This window comes from Mus musculus, chromosome 3 (assembly GCF_000001635.26).
Source record: "Mus musculus strain C57BL/6J chromosome 3, GRCm38.p6 C57BL/6J".
Lineage (NCBI taxonomy): Eukaryota > Metazoa > Chordata > Mammalia > Rodentia > Muridae > Mus > Mus musculus.
Genome location: NC_000069.6, coordinates 116,853,582 through 116,869,114, shown reverse-complemented (window position 1 = coordinate 116,869,114; position 15,533 = coordinate 116,853,582). Strand labels below are relative to the sequence as shown.

The window sequence follows — 15,533 nt, the reverse complement described above, 5'->3', positions numbered from 1 at the left end:
GGAAGGAAGGAAGGAAGGAAAAGAGAGAAAAAGAGAGAGAGAGAAAGGAAGGAAGGAAGGGAGGGAGGAAGAGAGAGAGAGAAAGAAAGAAGAAAGAAAGAAAGAAAGAAAGAAAGAAAGAAAGAAAGAAAGAAAGAAAGAAAGAAAGAAAGAAAGAAAGAAAGTAGTGACATCCAGGACAGCCAGGTCCATGTAGAGAGAAACTATCTCAAAATCACTGCCTAGGATGATAAAGGAACAAACTGGATTCATTATAGTAACTTAGTGTGGGAGAGAATCATAGAAATAGTAAGAATTTCAATGGGGTCAGAGCATGGTGGTGCATGGCTTGAATCCCAGCACTTTGGAAGCAGAAACAGGTGGATATCCATGAGTTTAAAGCCAGCCTGGTCTTAGTGCTCATTCTTCACTCTATCCCAGGAGGTTGTGGGGACATGGCTATACTGGATATCATACAGTAAGGCACTGATCAAGACACCAGAGTGAGAAAGCGGTCTGGCCTACTCTTTGAGGTCAGACCCTTAGGTAGATGAGGCTTATGAAGAAGAAGATTCAAATGAGTGTGGGCTGAGTAAGAATCGCAAAAGAATCACAGCAAGAAAGAAAATAGTGAAAATGAACTTCAGGGGACAAGTGAAGAACAATCCAACTAGAACGAAGCTCAAAAGTCACAAATAGTCATTATAAACATATGGGCAGGGCGGGGGAGGCACATGTATAGCTTGGTTGATAGCTTAGTACTTCCTTACTAAGTAGGAAGCCCTGGGGCTCCATCCACATCACTGCATAAAACCAGGTATGGTGGTGTACATCTGTAATCCAAGCAATAGAGGCAGGTGGACCAGAAGTTCTAGGCTATCTTCAGCTACATTGTAAAGCCAGGTTCTGTCTGCTACATGGCTTTTGCTTCCAAAAAACACCCCCAAATGAAATCTGCCTTTTACCCCAAGATATTCCTATGAGTTTCTGTTTCTCTTGCCCTCTCCTTCCATGACCCCTACCTTCCTCCTCTCTTGAGTGTGTGCATGTGTGTGGCTATGGTGTATGTATGTTTAAATGTTTGTAGGCCTGTGTGTATGTGCAGTGTATGTGTGTGTCTCCCTGATTGATATCCTCCTTATCTCTTGAGGCAGAGTCTCTGACTTGAGCCAGAGCTCACAGATTTGGCTAGCCTGGCCAGCTAACTTGTTTGAGGGATCTCGTCTCTGCCTCTTAAACCCTGGGATTACAGACAGGCCACGAAGCCCACCCAGCATGTATGTGAAAGTCCAGAACCCAAATCTGGGCGCTCATACTGTAACAGCTCGTACTTTACCCAGTGAGCCATCTCCCCATCCCACCCCAACCCCCCACCCCGCCATCCCTGCGACTTTCTACCATGGTCCTGTCTTCCTGTCTTCTCACCAGCTCATCACCCCCTGCTCCTTGGTATGTCTCATCATCTTCGCACTGCTCCGAGCCCACATCTAACATCTACCAAATGTCTCTTTGAATGACAGTAAAGCTCTCTCTGCTAAATGAAACGCTTATCTTTCCCTCTGGTCTGATTCTCGTGCCTGGTTGACCCAGCCTGCTTCTGGTCTATCAAGGTAGTTCCAACTAGAAAGACTTGAAACCTCAAACTCTCAGAATGTGGTAACATTCATTTGCACTCAGACTTCTACCTTTCCATCTTCTCCTGCCATCCATCTATCCCGTTTCCCTCGGAATCGCTTCCCTCTTGTCCCTGGTTAGTGAAGCTCTCCATTTCTATACTCTCCATCCTAAGCTTGCTTGACCCAACCACAAGGTTTTCTAGAGAACAACTTTCATCCCCCTCCCCTCCACTCACTACCTACTCAGGAATGACCAATGAAGGGTGACAGGTTTAGCCATATCATGTTGCATACCTTTTAGCCTAACTCAACTTTCAAGGATATTTTTCTCTCTACTACACTAAGGATGGAACATTCACTAGATCTGAAATAAGGGTCATTCTCTTTTTCTTTTTTCTCTATTAATTTTCTACCTTCTAACTAGGACCTCTTATTTTCTCACCTCTCACTTTCCTACCTACATAAAAACATGCATATACGTGTACATAAGGCCTGTGAGATGACTCAGCTGATAAAGGATCATGTCACTAACCCTGGTGACCTAAGCTCAATACTAGAGGCCCATGTGGGAGAAAGAAAAAAGTTCTTGAAATGTGTATATATACATATAATACACACACATACACATACACTATTGTTTCATTTAAAATAAATCCTGGCCTTTAATCCCAGAACTAGGGAGGCAGAGGCAGGCAGATCTCTCAGTTCAAGGCCAGATGAGTTCTGGAACAGCCAGGGTTTCACAGAGAAACCCTGTTTCAAGAAAACAAAAATGCAAAAAGAAATACGTAATAAAATGCAAATGACTGATAAATCTCCAAACAGCCAAAAGAACTGAGCACTAAATGCATAGTAGAAAGCAAACTGTCACATTTTCAAAGGAAATTTCACAGTACACTATTAAGCTAAAACATATGCTTAACCCTCTGACAAGACACCCACTTATACAAATTCATCCTATAGAAAAAAAATATAGATATTCAAGGAATATCGTAGCAAAACTTAAAGGTAATTCGACCTATTAAGCTAAAACATATGCTTAACCCTCTGACAAGACACCCACTTATACAAATTCATCCTATAGAAAAAAATATAGATATTCAAGGAATATCGTAGCAAAACTTAAAGGTAATTCGACCGCTTACAAGAGTAAACTATGCTATAACCAAACTATAGAATACTATCTACCTAGGAAGACCACAGGGCAGTCGTGACAGCACAGGCCTGTGAGACGACACTTACCAGATGAAGGTGGCAAGGTCAGAGGTCCAGGGTCATCCTCAGCCACACAGCAAATCTGAAGCCAGCCTAGACTACGTGATCCATGAGATCTGTCTCAGGAGCAAAAGCAAAGGATGAAACCATTCCCAAAGACAAAGACAATAACTCATTATTAAGTGTTTTGCAAGGATTAACTCAACCCACAGAAATCCTAAAACACATTCAAATAAAAGCATGAGCCAGCTGGTGGTGGTGCACACCCTTAATCCGCAAACTCAAGAGGCAGAGGCACGCAGGTCTCTGACTTCAAGGCCAGCCTGAGCTACAAAGTGGGTTTCAGGACAGCCAGAGCTATGGAGAGAAATCCTGTCTCAAAAAACAAAGGAAAAAAAAAGAGAGAAAGAAAGAAAGAAAGAAAGAAAGAAAGAAAGAAAGAAAGAAAGAAAGAAAGAAAGAAAGAAAGAAAGAAAGAAAGAAAGAAAGAAAAGGAGGGAGGGAGGGAGGGAGGGAGGAGGGAAAGCACATTCATTCATGCCACAGTGAGAAATGTACAAAATGTTGCATAGCAACAAAATGTACATTGCTTAAAAGGAAAACGATAAGGGGAAAAAAAGCCTTTGCACCATGCTTCTGACGGTCCTCAACAGGGTCATCCTTAGAACACAAAGTAGTGGGAAGTTGAGTACACTTCCTCTCTTTAATGTCCTGTCTCAGAGACAGACAGACAGACAGACAGACATTAGAGACATTGTACTGGCTGTTTTTGTATGTTATCTTGACACAAGCTACAGTCATCAGAGAGGAAGGAGTCTCAGTTGAAGAAATCCCACCATGTGATCTAACTGTGAGTCATTTTCTCAATTAGTGGTCAATGGCTGGGGGGGAGGGGTAGTATTTTGTGTGTTGCCATGCCTGGACTGGTGGTCCTGGGTTCTATAAGAAAGCAGGCTGAGCGAGCCTTGTAAATCAAGCCCACTAAGTAGCTCTCCTCTATGGCTTCTGCAACAGCTCCTATCTCCAGGTTCCTGCCCTGCTAGAGTTCCTGTCCTGACTTCCTTCACAGATAAACAGGGCTGTGGAAGTATAAGCCAAATAAACCCTTTCCTCCCCATTTTGGTCATGGTGTACTGTCGAAGCAGTAGAAACCCTAACTAAGACAGCCATATTAGCATGCATACACACACATCTATGTGAATACACACACACATACACACAAAATCTAAAGCACTGCTATTTTATTGTTTTAGGTAAGTATGGTTCGTATTTATCATTAAAATGTTACTTATGCTAACATCTTACTTAACTTTTTAAACTTCAGTTTGTTTTGGGTTTTTTATTTTGTTTTGTTTTTAAACAGAGTCTCAAAAAAAAAAAAAAAAAACCCTGTCTCAAAAAACAAAAAAAAAAAAAACAAAAAAAAAAAAAAAAAAAACCAGTCTCACTCTGTAAGCTACTCTGGCCTAGAACTTACTATTTAGCCCAGACTGGCCTCAAACTGAACTCAAATCCTCCTGCCTCCACCTTCTAAGTATTAGGATTACACTCACCATACCCAGTTTGTTTGAATTTCTAGCATGACAAATACCCGAACAGACACAACGCACATAATCAAAAGCTCTCTGACAGCGTCAATGATCTTTGAGAGTGCAGAAGGTAGGTCAGTCTGGGTCCAATTGCCAGAAGTCAAGATTGTAAACTCAGCCAAGGTTGTAAACTGGCAGGAAACAAGCCAACAATAGCCCAAAGCCACAGTTCTCTACTGAGAATCTCATACATGCATATAATGCTTTGATCAAATGTATCCCCTATTTCCTCCCTTCCGATTCCTCCTCTGTCTCACCTAACTTTTCCCTTCCGGTGTCATGTGCTGTTTTTAAACCCACTGAGTCCACTTAGAGCTGCCTATAAGGGCATGGGTATAGGACCATCTACAGAAGCCTGAGTAGATATAAAGGGACCACATTCCTGAAGAAATGGGATGGGACTCCATAAATCCTTCCCGAGCCATGCTAGGATTTAGGCTAGCTCCATCTTAAATACTATTATTCTGTTAAATGGATATAGTACTAAACTGCCTCTGAAGTTCTTACCTTTTTACCCATAAAATAGTGCATCTCTCAGTCCTTATCAAAGAAGCTTCTATTTGCAGTAGGTGGTGATTAATAAGGACCCACAACTGCCTAGTCTACAGAGAGTAAAAGATGGTGGCATTCTCAGCACTAAATGGGACATCTATATCATAACCCCTTTCCCCCAAGATCTGGAATATAACAAAGACTGTAAGAGCCACAGGTAGTGGACAGTCCTCGTGAAAATAGTATCTGCCAGACATAACAGAGCTACTGCACACATAAGCTCACAGGGTTTGTGACTGCATGCACGGGACAAACATTTGTTTTTAAACAAATTAGCTGTGAATATCTGGAGATCAGAAAAACTCATAAGAAATCTGTACCTCTGACTTCTTCTAAATAATCCAGCCATCAGGTAACACTAAGCCTATATTCCCACATGGCCAGTGCTGAAGAGGTGCCCTCCTGGGCCAGGCAGAGGGCCTCTGCTCCTCTAAAAGGGCCACACACATTATGTGTCCAGGCTCTATAAAGGAGATTCTCTGTCTCGCCCTACATTCAGGACCCACCCAGCATTTATGATAACTCTATTCCTTACTAAATTCTTCACAGGTTTGACAATTTATAATTTAGAAAAAAAAAATACTACAAGTATACATTATAAAATTATATAACGATTGAGACATACATTAAGTTGATGGCACACCTTTAGTCCTGTCACTTGGGAGGCAGAAACAGATGGGTCTCTGCAAGCTCAGGACACCCAGGGCTACATAGCAACACCTCTCAATAAATTAATCAAAGAAAGAAAGAAAGAAAGAAAGAAAGAAAGAAAGAAAGAAAGAAAGAAAGAAAGAGAGAGAAAGAGAAGGAGGGAGGGGAGGAGGGGAGGGGAAGAAGAAAGAGAGAGGGAAAGAAAGAAAGAAAGAAAGAAAGAAAGAAAGAAAGAAAGAAAGAAGAAAAGAAAAAAAGAAGTGCATTAAATTGCTCACACAAGAATTAGATTTGGCTCCTCTTTTCAAGCACTGTCATGTTTCCCTTTTTTTACTTTTGTTTTAAAACACCTACAATTTGCAATGTCCGTGTAAATGTCCTCAACCACTATCCTCTATGACCACGACATTAAACTGTACGGTATTTCTGTGTTTGAATTGGTCCTCTGTTTTTAAATTGCACTTGCCTCGGCATGCCGTAGAGGTCAGAGGACAGCTAGCAGAAGTCAGTTCTCTCCTTCCATCATGTACAACCTAAGGGTTGCACTCTGGTCATCAGGTTCTCTGAACATCTCCCCTACCTTGATCCATTTACCCATTATCACCTGTCAGGGACCACTGTTGTGACCCAGAGCAAATTATTTATTCTCACTCTCACTTAGGCTTCTTATTTTTGGAGGCAGTACCAGTTTAAAAAAAAAAAAAAAAAAAAAAAAAAAAACTACTTTGTAAGAATTAAATAAAACACCTAACCAGGCACACACTATTAATCATAGTAGTCAGAAGGCAGAGGCAAGCAGATCTCTGTAAGTTTGAGACCAACCTGTTCTATAGAGAAAGTTCCAGGACAGCTAAGGCTACTTAATGAGATCCTAAGCCAGGGCTCCGGATAAAATAGCCTTCTTTCCTTGGAATCTTGCCTAGTTGTACCAACCTGAAGTAAGTGTTCTTTTCTTAGAAATGTACTATTAGCTAATAGAAACTTGTATCACATTTTCCTCCACCATTGCAGACTTACATACCTGTAGCTGAACTGAAAGTTTAAAGTTTAGCTATGTTAGGAGAAATTCCAGAAAGCACATTTGTTAGTTGAAATTTTCCCTTTGACCTTAGACATTATGGAAAGAAAAAAGGAAAGGAAAGAAAAGCGAGGGAGAGGGAGAGGGAGAGGGAGAGGGAGAGGGAGAGGGAGAGGGAGAGAAGAGAAGAGAAGAGAAGAGAAGAGCGAGACGAGACGAGACGAGAAGAGGAGGAAGAGAAGAGAAAAGAGAAGAGAAGAGAAGAGAAGAGAAGAGAAGAGAAGAGAAGAGAAGAGAAGAGAAGAGAAGAGAAAAAAAGGAAAGGAAAGAAAAGAAAGGAGAAGAGAAGAGGCTGCTGGACATGCACAGACATAAGAACACACACACACACACACACACACACACACACACACACACACGAGTAACTCGCACATGGGCAAACTATGACATTAGGTTTCAATGCAAAAGTCAAGTTTCCGTTGTTCAATTTTTCTTATGGAGCACAAATTAAAGTCAATACTTTTCGGGCCCTCATGCTCGTCTGTCCTTACAACTACCCCATTTTGGGGATTAGGGCTCTTTAGTCAAAGTCACGAGGCATATTGGGAAACTAAATCGCTAGACAGATCAAGACAACCCTGCCGGCGAGCGCAGCCCTCCTCCAGCCTCCTGACTGCCAGACCACGCAAGGTGCCTGCTCTCGCCGCCGTCGCCCAGCTAGCTCTGATTTTTATAAGCTTTACCAAGAGTCTTGACACAGAAAACTAAACAGAACGGGCTCTTACCTTGAGCAGCAGAGGCAGCCTGAGCAACTTCCGGCTTGGCTCCGGCGGGTACCGCGGAGCTGCAACTAGGCGGAGCCAGCTTACTGGGAAACCGGCAGGGAAGGCTGGCGACCCAAGCTGCCCTACCTGGTTTCCGAGCCCGGGATGGGCTTTAGGACTGCACATGTGAAACTAGAAGGGTTCTGTTTCTAAAAAATAAAAACGCTCTGCGTGTTTTTAACTCACTAGCTACTGTTGCACTGAGCAAATTACACTTTCCTTGGTTTTCTCTACCAGCCTATTTGAATGCATACCTGTTGCCTGTGACTCAAAGACAAAGGCACCTGCTCCTCCTGCCTGAGCGAGGTAGCCATATTCAGCAAATAAGTAGGATACCCAGTTCCACTGCAATTTCAGTTAGCAGTGTGAGTACTGAAGTACGCAGTACCACAGGCATGCTGATGGCTTGGTTTGGTTTGCTTTTTAATGACTGGCTAAATATAGAATTGAAGTTCACCGTGAGAATTTACAGGACCACCTCCGCCCCCTTTGTTTTTGTTTTGAGACCGGGTTTCTCTGTGCAGCAGCCTTAGCTGTGCCTCTGCCGCCTTCTGGGTTAAATGGGTGGACCACCACTCCCAGCTTTAGTCCTTCTCCCCACCCCACCCTTTTTTTTTTTTTTTTTTTTTTTTTCTTAAATCTAGCAGCACTCCACATACTATTTAGTTACCTACAAAATTTTGTAAAGAAATCGTAGCGCACAGTTTTGTTTTGTTTTGTTTTTGGTGGGGGGGGTGTGAGACACTGTTTCTCTGTGTAGCCTTGGCTGTTCTAGAACTAGCTGTGTAGACCAGTCGGGTCTCAAACTCACAGGGATCCTCCTGCCTCTGCCTCCACATTGCCAGGATTAAAGGTCTGCACTACCACCACCCAAAGTGCACAAATTATAAAAGTTGAAAGGACTCTTTCGAGATTTCTTTTTGTAAAGTACAACTTGAAATGCGTGTGGCTGTGGCTTCCCATTGTCTCTTTTTAGTCTGTGCCTTGCATTATTTTGCAAAAGAACATGTTCAGTGCTAGGGAAAAAAATCTATATCTGAAAAATGTTAACCACGTCGTCCTAACTTGGGAGGACGTGTGGGTTGGGGGAAGGATCGTGAGGCAGGCTTTGACCTGTGGTTACCCATTGCGCAACACCAGTAAATTCTTTAGATCCATTTGAAAAGAAGAGATAGGAAAGAACACCCACCTCTGAACGGCCTAGGAAGAACTGTTAACATTTAACAAACGCCCCACCCTCAACCCCACCCGCCCCACCCCCGCAGCAGCCACCGCCCCAGAAAATTAAAAGGGGGGCTTTAAGTAATGAGAGCCCAAATCTTGTTTCCAACCTAAAGCAGCTTGGGGCATTAAAACTTTTCAACTAAGTCAACTGATTTTTTCAGCTCAAAACCACAGACTTGGGGTTCAACTAGGACCCCTATAAGCCATGGTTGGCCACCTATCCTCCATAATCCAATTTTAAAAGCCTAACTAAAAAAAGAAAAATAAAAGGAGAGATTTATTTCATGTGGTTGACTACCATGAGGAAGGAAGAAAAATGAAGTCTGGACACACACATACTACACACACGCACACACATACACTACACACACACACACACACACACACACACACACACGTGTCTGTCTTCTCAGTTTAAGGTTATTGTTCAAATAGAAGAAAATACACATAAACATAACTAAGCAAGCAGTCAGCTAGGGTGTGGTGTGACACACCACTGTCTCAGCTCCAGGTATCTCTTGCAAGGTCATCTGAAAAGTTCTGACAAATTCCTCCTCTGGAGGTCCCCAGAGCTTACAGCCGTTTCAGCTCCTTGCAGGATATTCCTGGAGAGAATTTCAATATCATGATCGCCGAAAAAAGAGGTATTAATATCTCCTTAGAATATATTCATTCATCCCAGCCTGAGAGACAGTTACTCCAAGATAGTGGTTTCGCTTTCTTTGACTGTAATTAGACTCTGCCTTGCTGACTTTGCCCACCAACAGTAAGCTAAAAAGTCTATGAAAGGAATAATACTTTGCATAACTTACCTCAGAGCACTCTTAGGAAGCTGTTGGGTGAAAGTGAGGCTAACCCTTTCAGAAGACACCCTTGCCAGACCTATCACTTCCTCCAAGTCCACAGCTTTATCCCTTCCTATCACCCACTGGCAGGCTCATCTCTACACCCTGTTATCAGTTGCCACAAAAGAGGCCAAGTTCATTTAAAACGCCCATTGGAGCCTGAAATCTAAGATGCTGGAGGCTACTCAATTGAAGCCACTCACAACCCTCTAAATCAACACTTCCTAATCCACCTTCAGGACCCTTCACAACACTTGACTTGTCTTGAGTCCCTTCCTTTGGCTATCAGACTACGGAGAGAGAGGAATCCAAGAAATTAGAGTTCTCCCAGGAAACTCCTCCACGGAGAAGAAAAGGCTGGAGAGGTAGGGACAGCCAGAGGAGGAACTTGTCCCCAGGAGAGATTTACAACTTGTCCTGACCTTGCAAGACAGGGTGGAAACCCGACTGTGACAAACAGGACCACGCCTTGGCTGAGCTACTTAGTTATGCATGTGTGTACATGCATAAGAAATATCAAATATTACCGGGCAGTGGTGGCGCTCGCCTTTAATCCCAGCACTTGGGAGGCAGAGGCAGGCAGATTTCTGAGTTCAAGACCAGCTTGGTCTACAGAGTGAGCTCCAGGAGAGCCAAGGCTAAACAGAGAAATCCTGTTTCGAAAAAAAATATATATATATATATATATATATATATATATATACATATATATAATATCTTTTTTAATCAAATACTATAAAATTTTGTTTAGGACAATGATAGAATCTTTTTATTTCTCCCACTTTGTAAGAGTTTTATGCGAATATTTTAATCCCCCTCAGCCAGGAAAATCTTGGCTTGCACAACTGTCCCCTGATCTGTGTAGCCCCTAGGAGAAGTGACCTTTTCCTCTTTGGAACAGTGAACCCCCTTCCCCTTTTGCCTTCATTTCCTGTGTGCCATTTTTTTTTTCCAGACTAGTCAACTGAATGAGATTGTGAGGTCAGGCCCCAGCCAATGAGGAAAATACACAGCCACCAGAAGATTTGGAATAAAAACCAAATGTACTTTTTGTCTAAGTATGTTCCTTCTTAAGATCAAACACACTCTAAGACATTTCGGTTGGAACGGTGGTCTGTTTCTTTGCAACCCTGAATTATTTATAAATTCGTCATGCCAGGACCCTGAAGATGCCGTTGGAGAACTCGCTGGATTTCATTTCTCCTTTTCTCAAAGTTGCCACATAGGGAATCTTTCTGCTCTTCACTATTAATTTGGCTCTTTTAATTGGCATATTGAGGATAAGTAGGCAAATCTGGCCTTGGGGGAGGCAGAACCTGTGACCCTAAATCTGGTAACAACCTCCGAGAGACAACTGCTCATTGGGCAACATCTGTCAGTATTTTTGTATAGGAAGTGGAAACAGGCCAGCAAACTGGCTTGGTTGGTAAAAGGTAGCTGCCACCTAACCTGCTGACCTGAGTTTAATGTAATTCAAGAACTTGGCTTGTAATACAGAGACAGAGAGAGAAAGAGACAGAGAGGGAGACCCACCAGGCAAGAATAAGATCCCTACCACAATTTAGAGTCAGATATAAAGTAAGTTTTAATTAAATACTGACCAGGAAGACACTGGTCAAGCCCCTACCAGATCATGGCTACAAAGCTACACTGGCCAGGAGCTTAAAAAGGCAATGTGCTTCCCACCTTTACCCAATGTGGACGAGTATGTCTTGACGTACTTCCTGCCTACATTCCTCCCTCCTTCGCGTGATCAAACACTTCCGTCGCAGTTGGATTAACCACACTTGCTTAGAGAAGTGAAAACCATTGCCTTGTTATCTCCTGTGCCTCCAGCATTTTAGGAACTATCTGTCCTTGGGCAAGAGGGGTTTCTAGGTTAGAGGCATTTTTGTTTTATGGATCTCTTAGGCACAGTAATTAAAACTTAAAACAAATGAAAATTAAAACTTAAGAGCTGAAAAAGGCTCTGTCAAAGTTAAATGCACTTCGAAATGTTTCATATCACAAGCTAACAACATTCCTTTGTTTGGCTGGTTAGTTGTTTGGGGGGGGGTTGTTTGTTTAACATGTTAAAAATATTTTATTGTTGCTTGTATGGCTTTTTCAAAAATAAAAATGTAGTGAAAGGAATATTGGCAAGGAACAAAAATTGCAACATTCTAGTTCACAGAACTAACACTGACTCTCAATTTCAGAGTCAGGCAAGCTTTGTTTATTAATCCCAGCAGAAGCAAGTGGATCTCTGTGAGTTCTAGGCTAGCCTGGTCTACATGGTGAGCTCCAGGATATCCAGAGCTACAAAGACCTCTTCTCAAAAACAAACAAACAAAAAACCCATTATCATCATCACCACCACCACCGCCACCACCACCATCATCATCAATGAATGCAAAAGGCCGAGGGGAGCTGGGTGTGTGGCTGAGCAATAGAACGCGTGTTTGGAGTGAGCTGGGATCCATGACCAGCACCAAAACAATTAAAAAGGCAAAAGAATAAAGTTAAACCAGGCAGTGGTAGCGCACGCCTTTAATCCCAACACTTGGGAGGCAGAGGCAGGCGGATTTCTGAGTTCAAGGCCAGACTGGTCTGCAAAGTGAGTTCCAGGACAGCCAGGGCTATACAGAGAAACCCTGTCTCAAAAAAAACCAAAAAAGAGTAAAGTTGAAAAGGGCATGAGATCTTTGGCAGATTTCTCATCCTCCATGTTTCTCTTGTTGTTGTTGTTGTTTAGTTGATTGTTTGTGGGTTTTTTTTTCTTTGTTTGTTTTTGCTTTTCTTTGCTTTGTAGTGGTATCTGGCTGTCCTGGAACTCTCTATGTAGTGCTGGCTGGCCTTGAACTCTTAGAGATTAGCCTGCCTCTGCCTCTCTAGTGTCCAGGATAGGGATAAATAAACACCAGCCCTGCTCCACCTGGCTGCTCTCTGTGCTTTTCTTACTCAAGGGTAAAGATGGGGCCTGCAAACAGAACTCCACATCTTGGAAGTCCTCCAGCACTATTCTGGAGGCTGTGCTGTTGCTGTTGTGCATTTGTTTAGGTTTCTTGTTCCTTTCCCTTTGTCTTGTTTTTGTTGTTGTTGTCGTTGTGTGGTTACTTGCAGGCGAGTATGGTTTAAGTGTTATTGTTGATGATTTTTTTTTCTTTTAAATACCAAATTCTGAATTCAGATTTCTGGTGGAAAAAAATGTATAACAAGTCAGAAAAACAGACAAACTGATGCAAGATAGAAATTTACAGAGATGGGGAAAAAAAGAGGCTCCCCAGCCTGGAGTCCAGTTGAAGTATCTCATCAGCTGAGAGGCAAAAATTCCAGTACACTTGATGCCACTTTCAGTGAAACCTGGCTAAGATGGCTAATCTTGGTTGTCAACTTGACTACATCTGGAACCAATGAAAACCCAAAAAATCTGGGCAAAAGCCTATGAGGGATTTTCTTGGTTGGATGATTTGAGGTAGGAAGACCCACCCAAAATCTAGGTCACACCTTCTGGTGGCAGCCCACAAAACCAGCAGTGGAAGACGGAAGCTTTTGCTTTTTGTTTGCTTGCCTTTATACTCACTGGCAACGTCTTTCGTTTGATGCCTTCCTTCAGTGGCCTTAGAGCTACCTTGTCAGGATTCCAACAAAGACTGAAGACCAGCAGCTTTCTAGGAATTCTCCATGACTCCAGCACCAGAGTGGAACTGTTGAGATGTCCCTTGTAGTAGACTGAACTACCAGATTCTTGGCCTTTCTGATGGCAGACAAGCATTGTTGGACTGCCCAGACCGCAGCCTGTAAACCACTCTAATAAACCATCTATGTGTGAGTGTGTGCGTGTGGGGGGGGGGGTGGCGTGTGGGTGTGTGTGTGGGGTGTGATAAGAGACAGAGACAGAGAGTCATTTTATCAGTTCTGCTCCTTTAGAAGACATTGATTAATATACCTATGATATCCAAACAGCACATAGAAAAGGGAGAAAGGGAAGGACAACCTGTAACCTTCAAAGGCACACCCCAGCATGTCCTTCTCCAGCTCGGCCCCACCTCCTAAAGTTCCTACCACTTCTCAAAACAATGCCACTACAGGAGCTATAGTCAAACTGTTACAATATTTAGTATTTTTCTTTTAATACAAGTGTGTAAAAGAAACAGGCAGAGGAAGAGAAAGAACCACAAACCAGGACTTGTCAGCAGCTATGAGAAACTGGAACAGAAAAGAAGAGATGTGGCTCACTAAAACTTGGCATTCACTCAATGATCCTGATGACAGACGTCTGGTCTCCAAAATGTGAGAACTTAATTTCTATTGGGTCACCAGTATAGTCTCAGTTATTTGCTGAGGAAAGCTCTTCTCCTTGTTTATCAACTGGCTGTGCCCATTCCCTACAAACACTCACACTCAGTGGTAGTGTGGATGCCCACTCTTTATCTCTTTCTTGTAATATAGCTGTACTGGCTAGTTTTGTGTCAACTTGACACAGCTGGAGTTATCACAGAGAAAGGAGCTTCAGTTGAGGAAATGCCTCCATGAGATCCAACTGTAAGGCATTTTCTCAATTAGTGATCAAGGGGGAAGGCTCCTTGTGGGTGGGACCATCTCTGGGCTGGTAGTCTTGGTTCTATAAGAGAACAGGCTGATCAGGCCAGGAGAGGCAAGCCAGTAAAGAACATCCCTCCATGGCCTCTGCATCAGCTCCTGCTTCCTGACCTGCTTGAGTTCCAGTCCTGACTTCCTTTGGTGATGAACAGCAGCATGGAAGTGTAAGCTGAACAAACCTTTTCCTCCCCAACTTGCTTCTTGGTCATGATGTTTGTGCAGGAATAGAAACCCTGACTAAGACAATAACTAAGGGTCTTTTTTTCACCTCCAAGTCACAATTAATTGATGGATGATAAAAGTTTTCAATGAATAATTGAAAGAACTGGCTTAAAGAAATGGTTGAACACCCATGTCTGTTGCCACATAACTCACAATAGCTAAATAAACAAGGAAGCAGCTCAAATGTCCATCAACAGGTAGATATATAAAATGTTGTGTGCTCTATTGAAGAATACTAGCCATTTGTTTTCCTTTTTTCTTTCTCAATTTCTTCTTCTTATTTGTTTGTGATTGTTGTTATTTGCTCCTCTCTGGTCTGGAGCTTGCTATGTAGACAAGGATAGCCTAAAGCTTGTGTCAGTCCTCCTTCCTCTACCACATTAGTGATGGGGATGCAGGTACCACCACATCTAGTTTATTAAGCCTGACAAAGGAAGAAAGTATGGCATGTGCTACCCAGCGATGGAGCCTAAGCTAAGGACATGATGCTAAGTAAAATAACATAGTCACCCAAGTCGGGAAAAGCCCTCTGGAATTTTCCTGGTAACTGGAACTAAAAGTAGTTCCTTCATGGATCCAAGAAATCCCAAGACACTAAGGAAGGAAGAGTGAATATGAGGCCATCCTGGGCTATTCAGCAAGACCCTGTAACACAGAGACAAAACTGACTTCTCTGCCGAGCAAAAAACGATGCTTTCTGAAGTCATTCCATTTGGGATGAAATCCCAGCGTTGCCGATAATTAACTGGCTGATAGTCAAGCCATTTAACCTCCTAATCTCCCTTTCTTCATTTTTGGAAGAAAAATTGTAATTCATAAGTAGGGTGGTTATGGATATTATTTCAGGATGTAATATTCTATCACATTAGAACTCTAGTGGTCTTGGAAACAGGTTTCTGACACTGTCTTTAATAACTATAGTAGAGTAAGCAAATGCCCACGTGTAAACTGCCACCCCCACGCCAAGCAGTCACTAATACTCTGCATTCAACTCCTGAAACCAAACATAGCCTCGGAGCGCTCCTCAGTACACGTCACTGGGAGTCAACACCGGTGGATGAAAATTGACGCTTACCAAAAGCAATCCCTGCATCGGGTACTATATCATTACTTTAAATTCTCATTTCTAGGAACAAAAACGAAAAGCAGATGTTAAATATAGGGTCTTACTTTAATTAAGTAGGAGGAAGATAGGAAGCCCCTTGTTTTGCTTTGCC

The 15,533-nt window shown here is 42.6% G+C and overlaps 1 protein-coding gene across 4 annotated transcripts in view; it reads right to left on the bottom strand.

Annotated features, from left to right (window-relative positions):
* Frrs1 (ferric-chelate reductase 1) overlaps positions 1 to 9,548 on the bottom strand; it is a 48,148-nt gene extending 38,600 nt beyond the window's left edge. For 2 of the 4 annotated variants that reach the window (XR_001783669.2, XM_017319511.1), the window contains exons 1-2: positions 7,406 to 7,982; positions 2,838 to 2,926 (exon numbers count right to left, since the gene is read on the bottom strand). The gene's annotated coding sequence lies outside the window, so the exon portion shown is untranslated. Of the gene's footprint in view, positions 1 to 2,837; positions 2,927 to 7,405; positions 7,983 to 9,480 lie in introns of those variants that run through there. The other 2 variants (NM_001113478.1, NM_009146.3) reach the window with 2 other exon arrangements.
* Between the last annotated feature and the right edge of the window lie 5,985 nt (positions 9,549 to 15,533).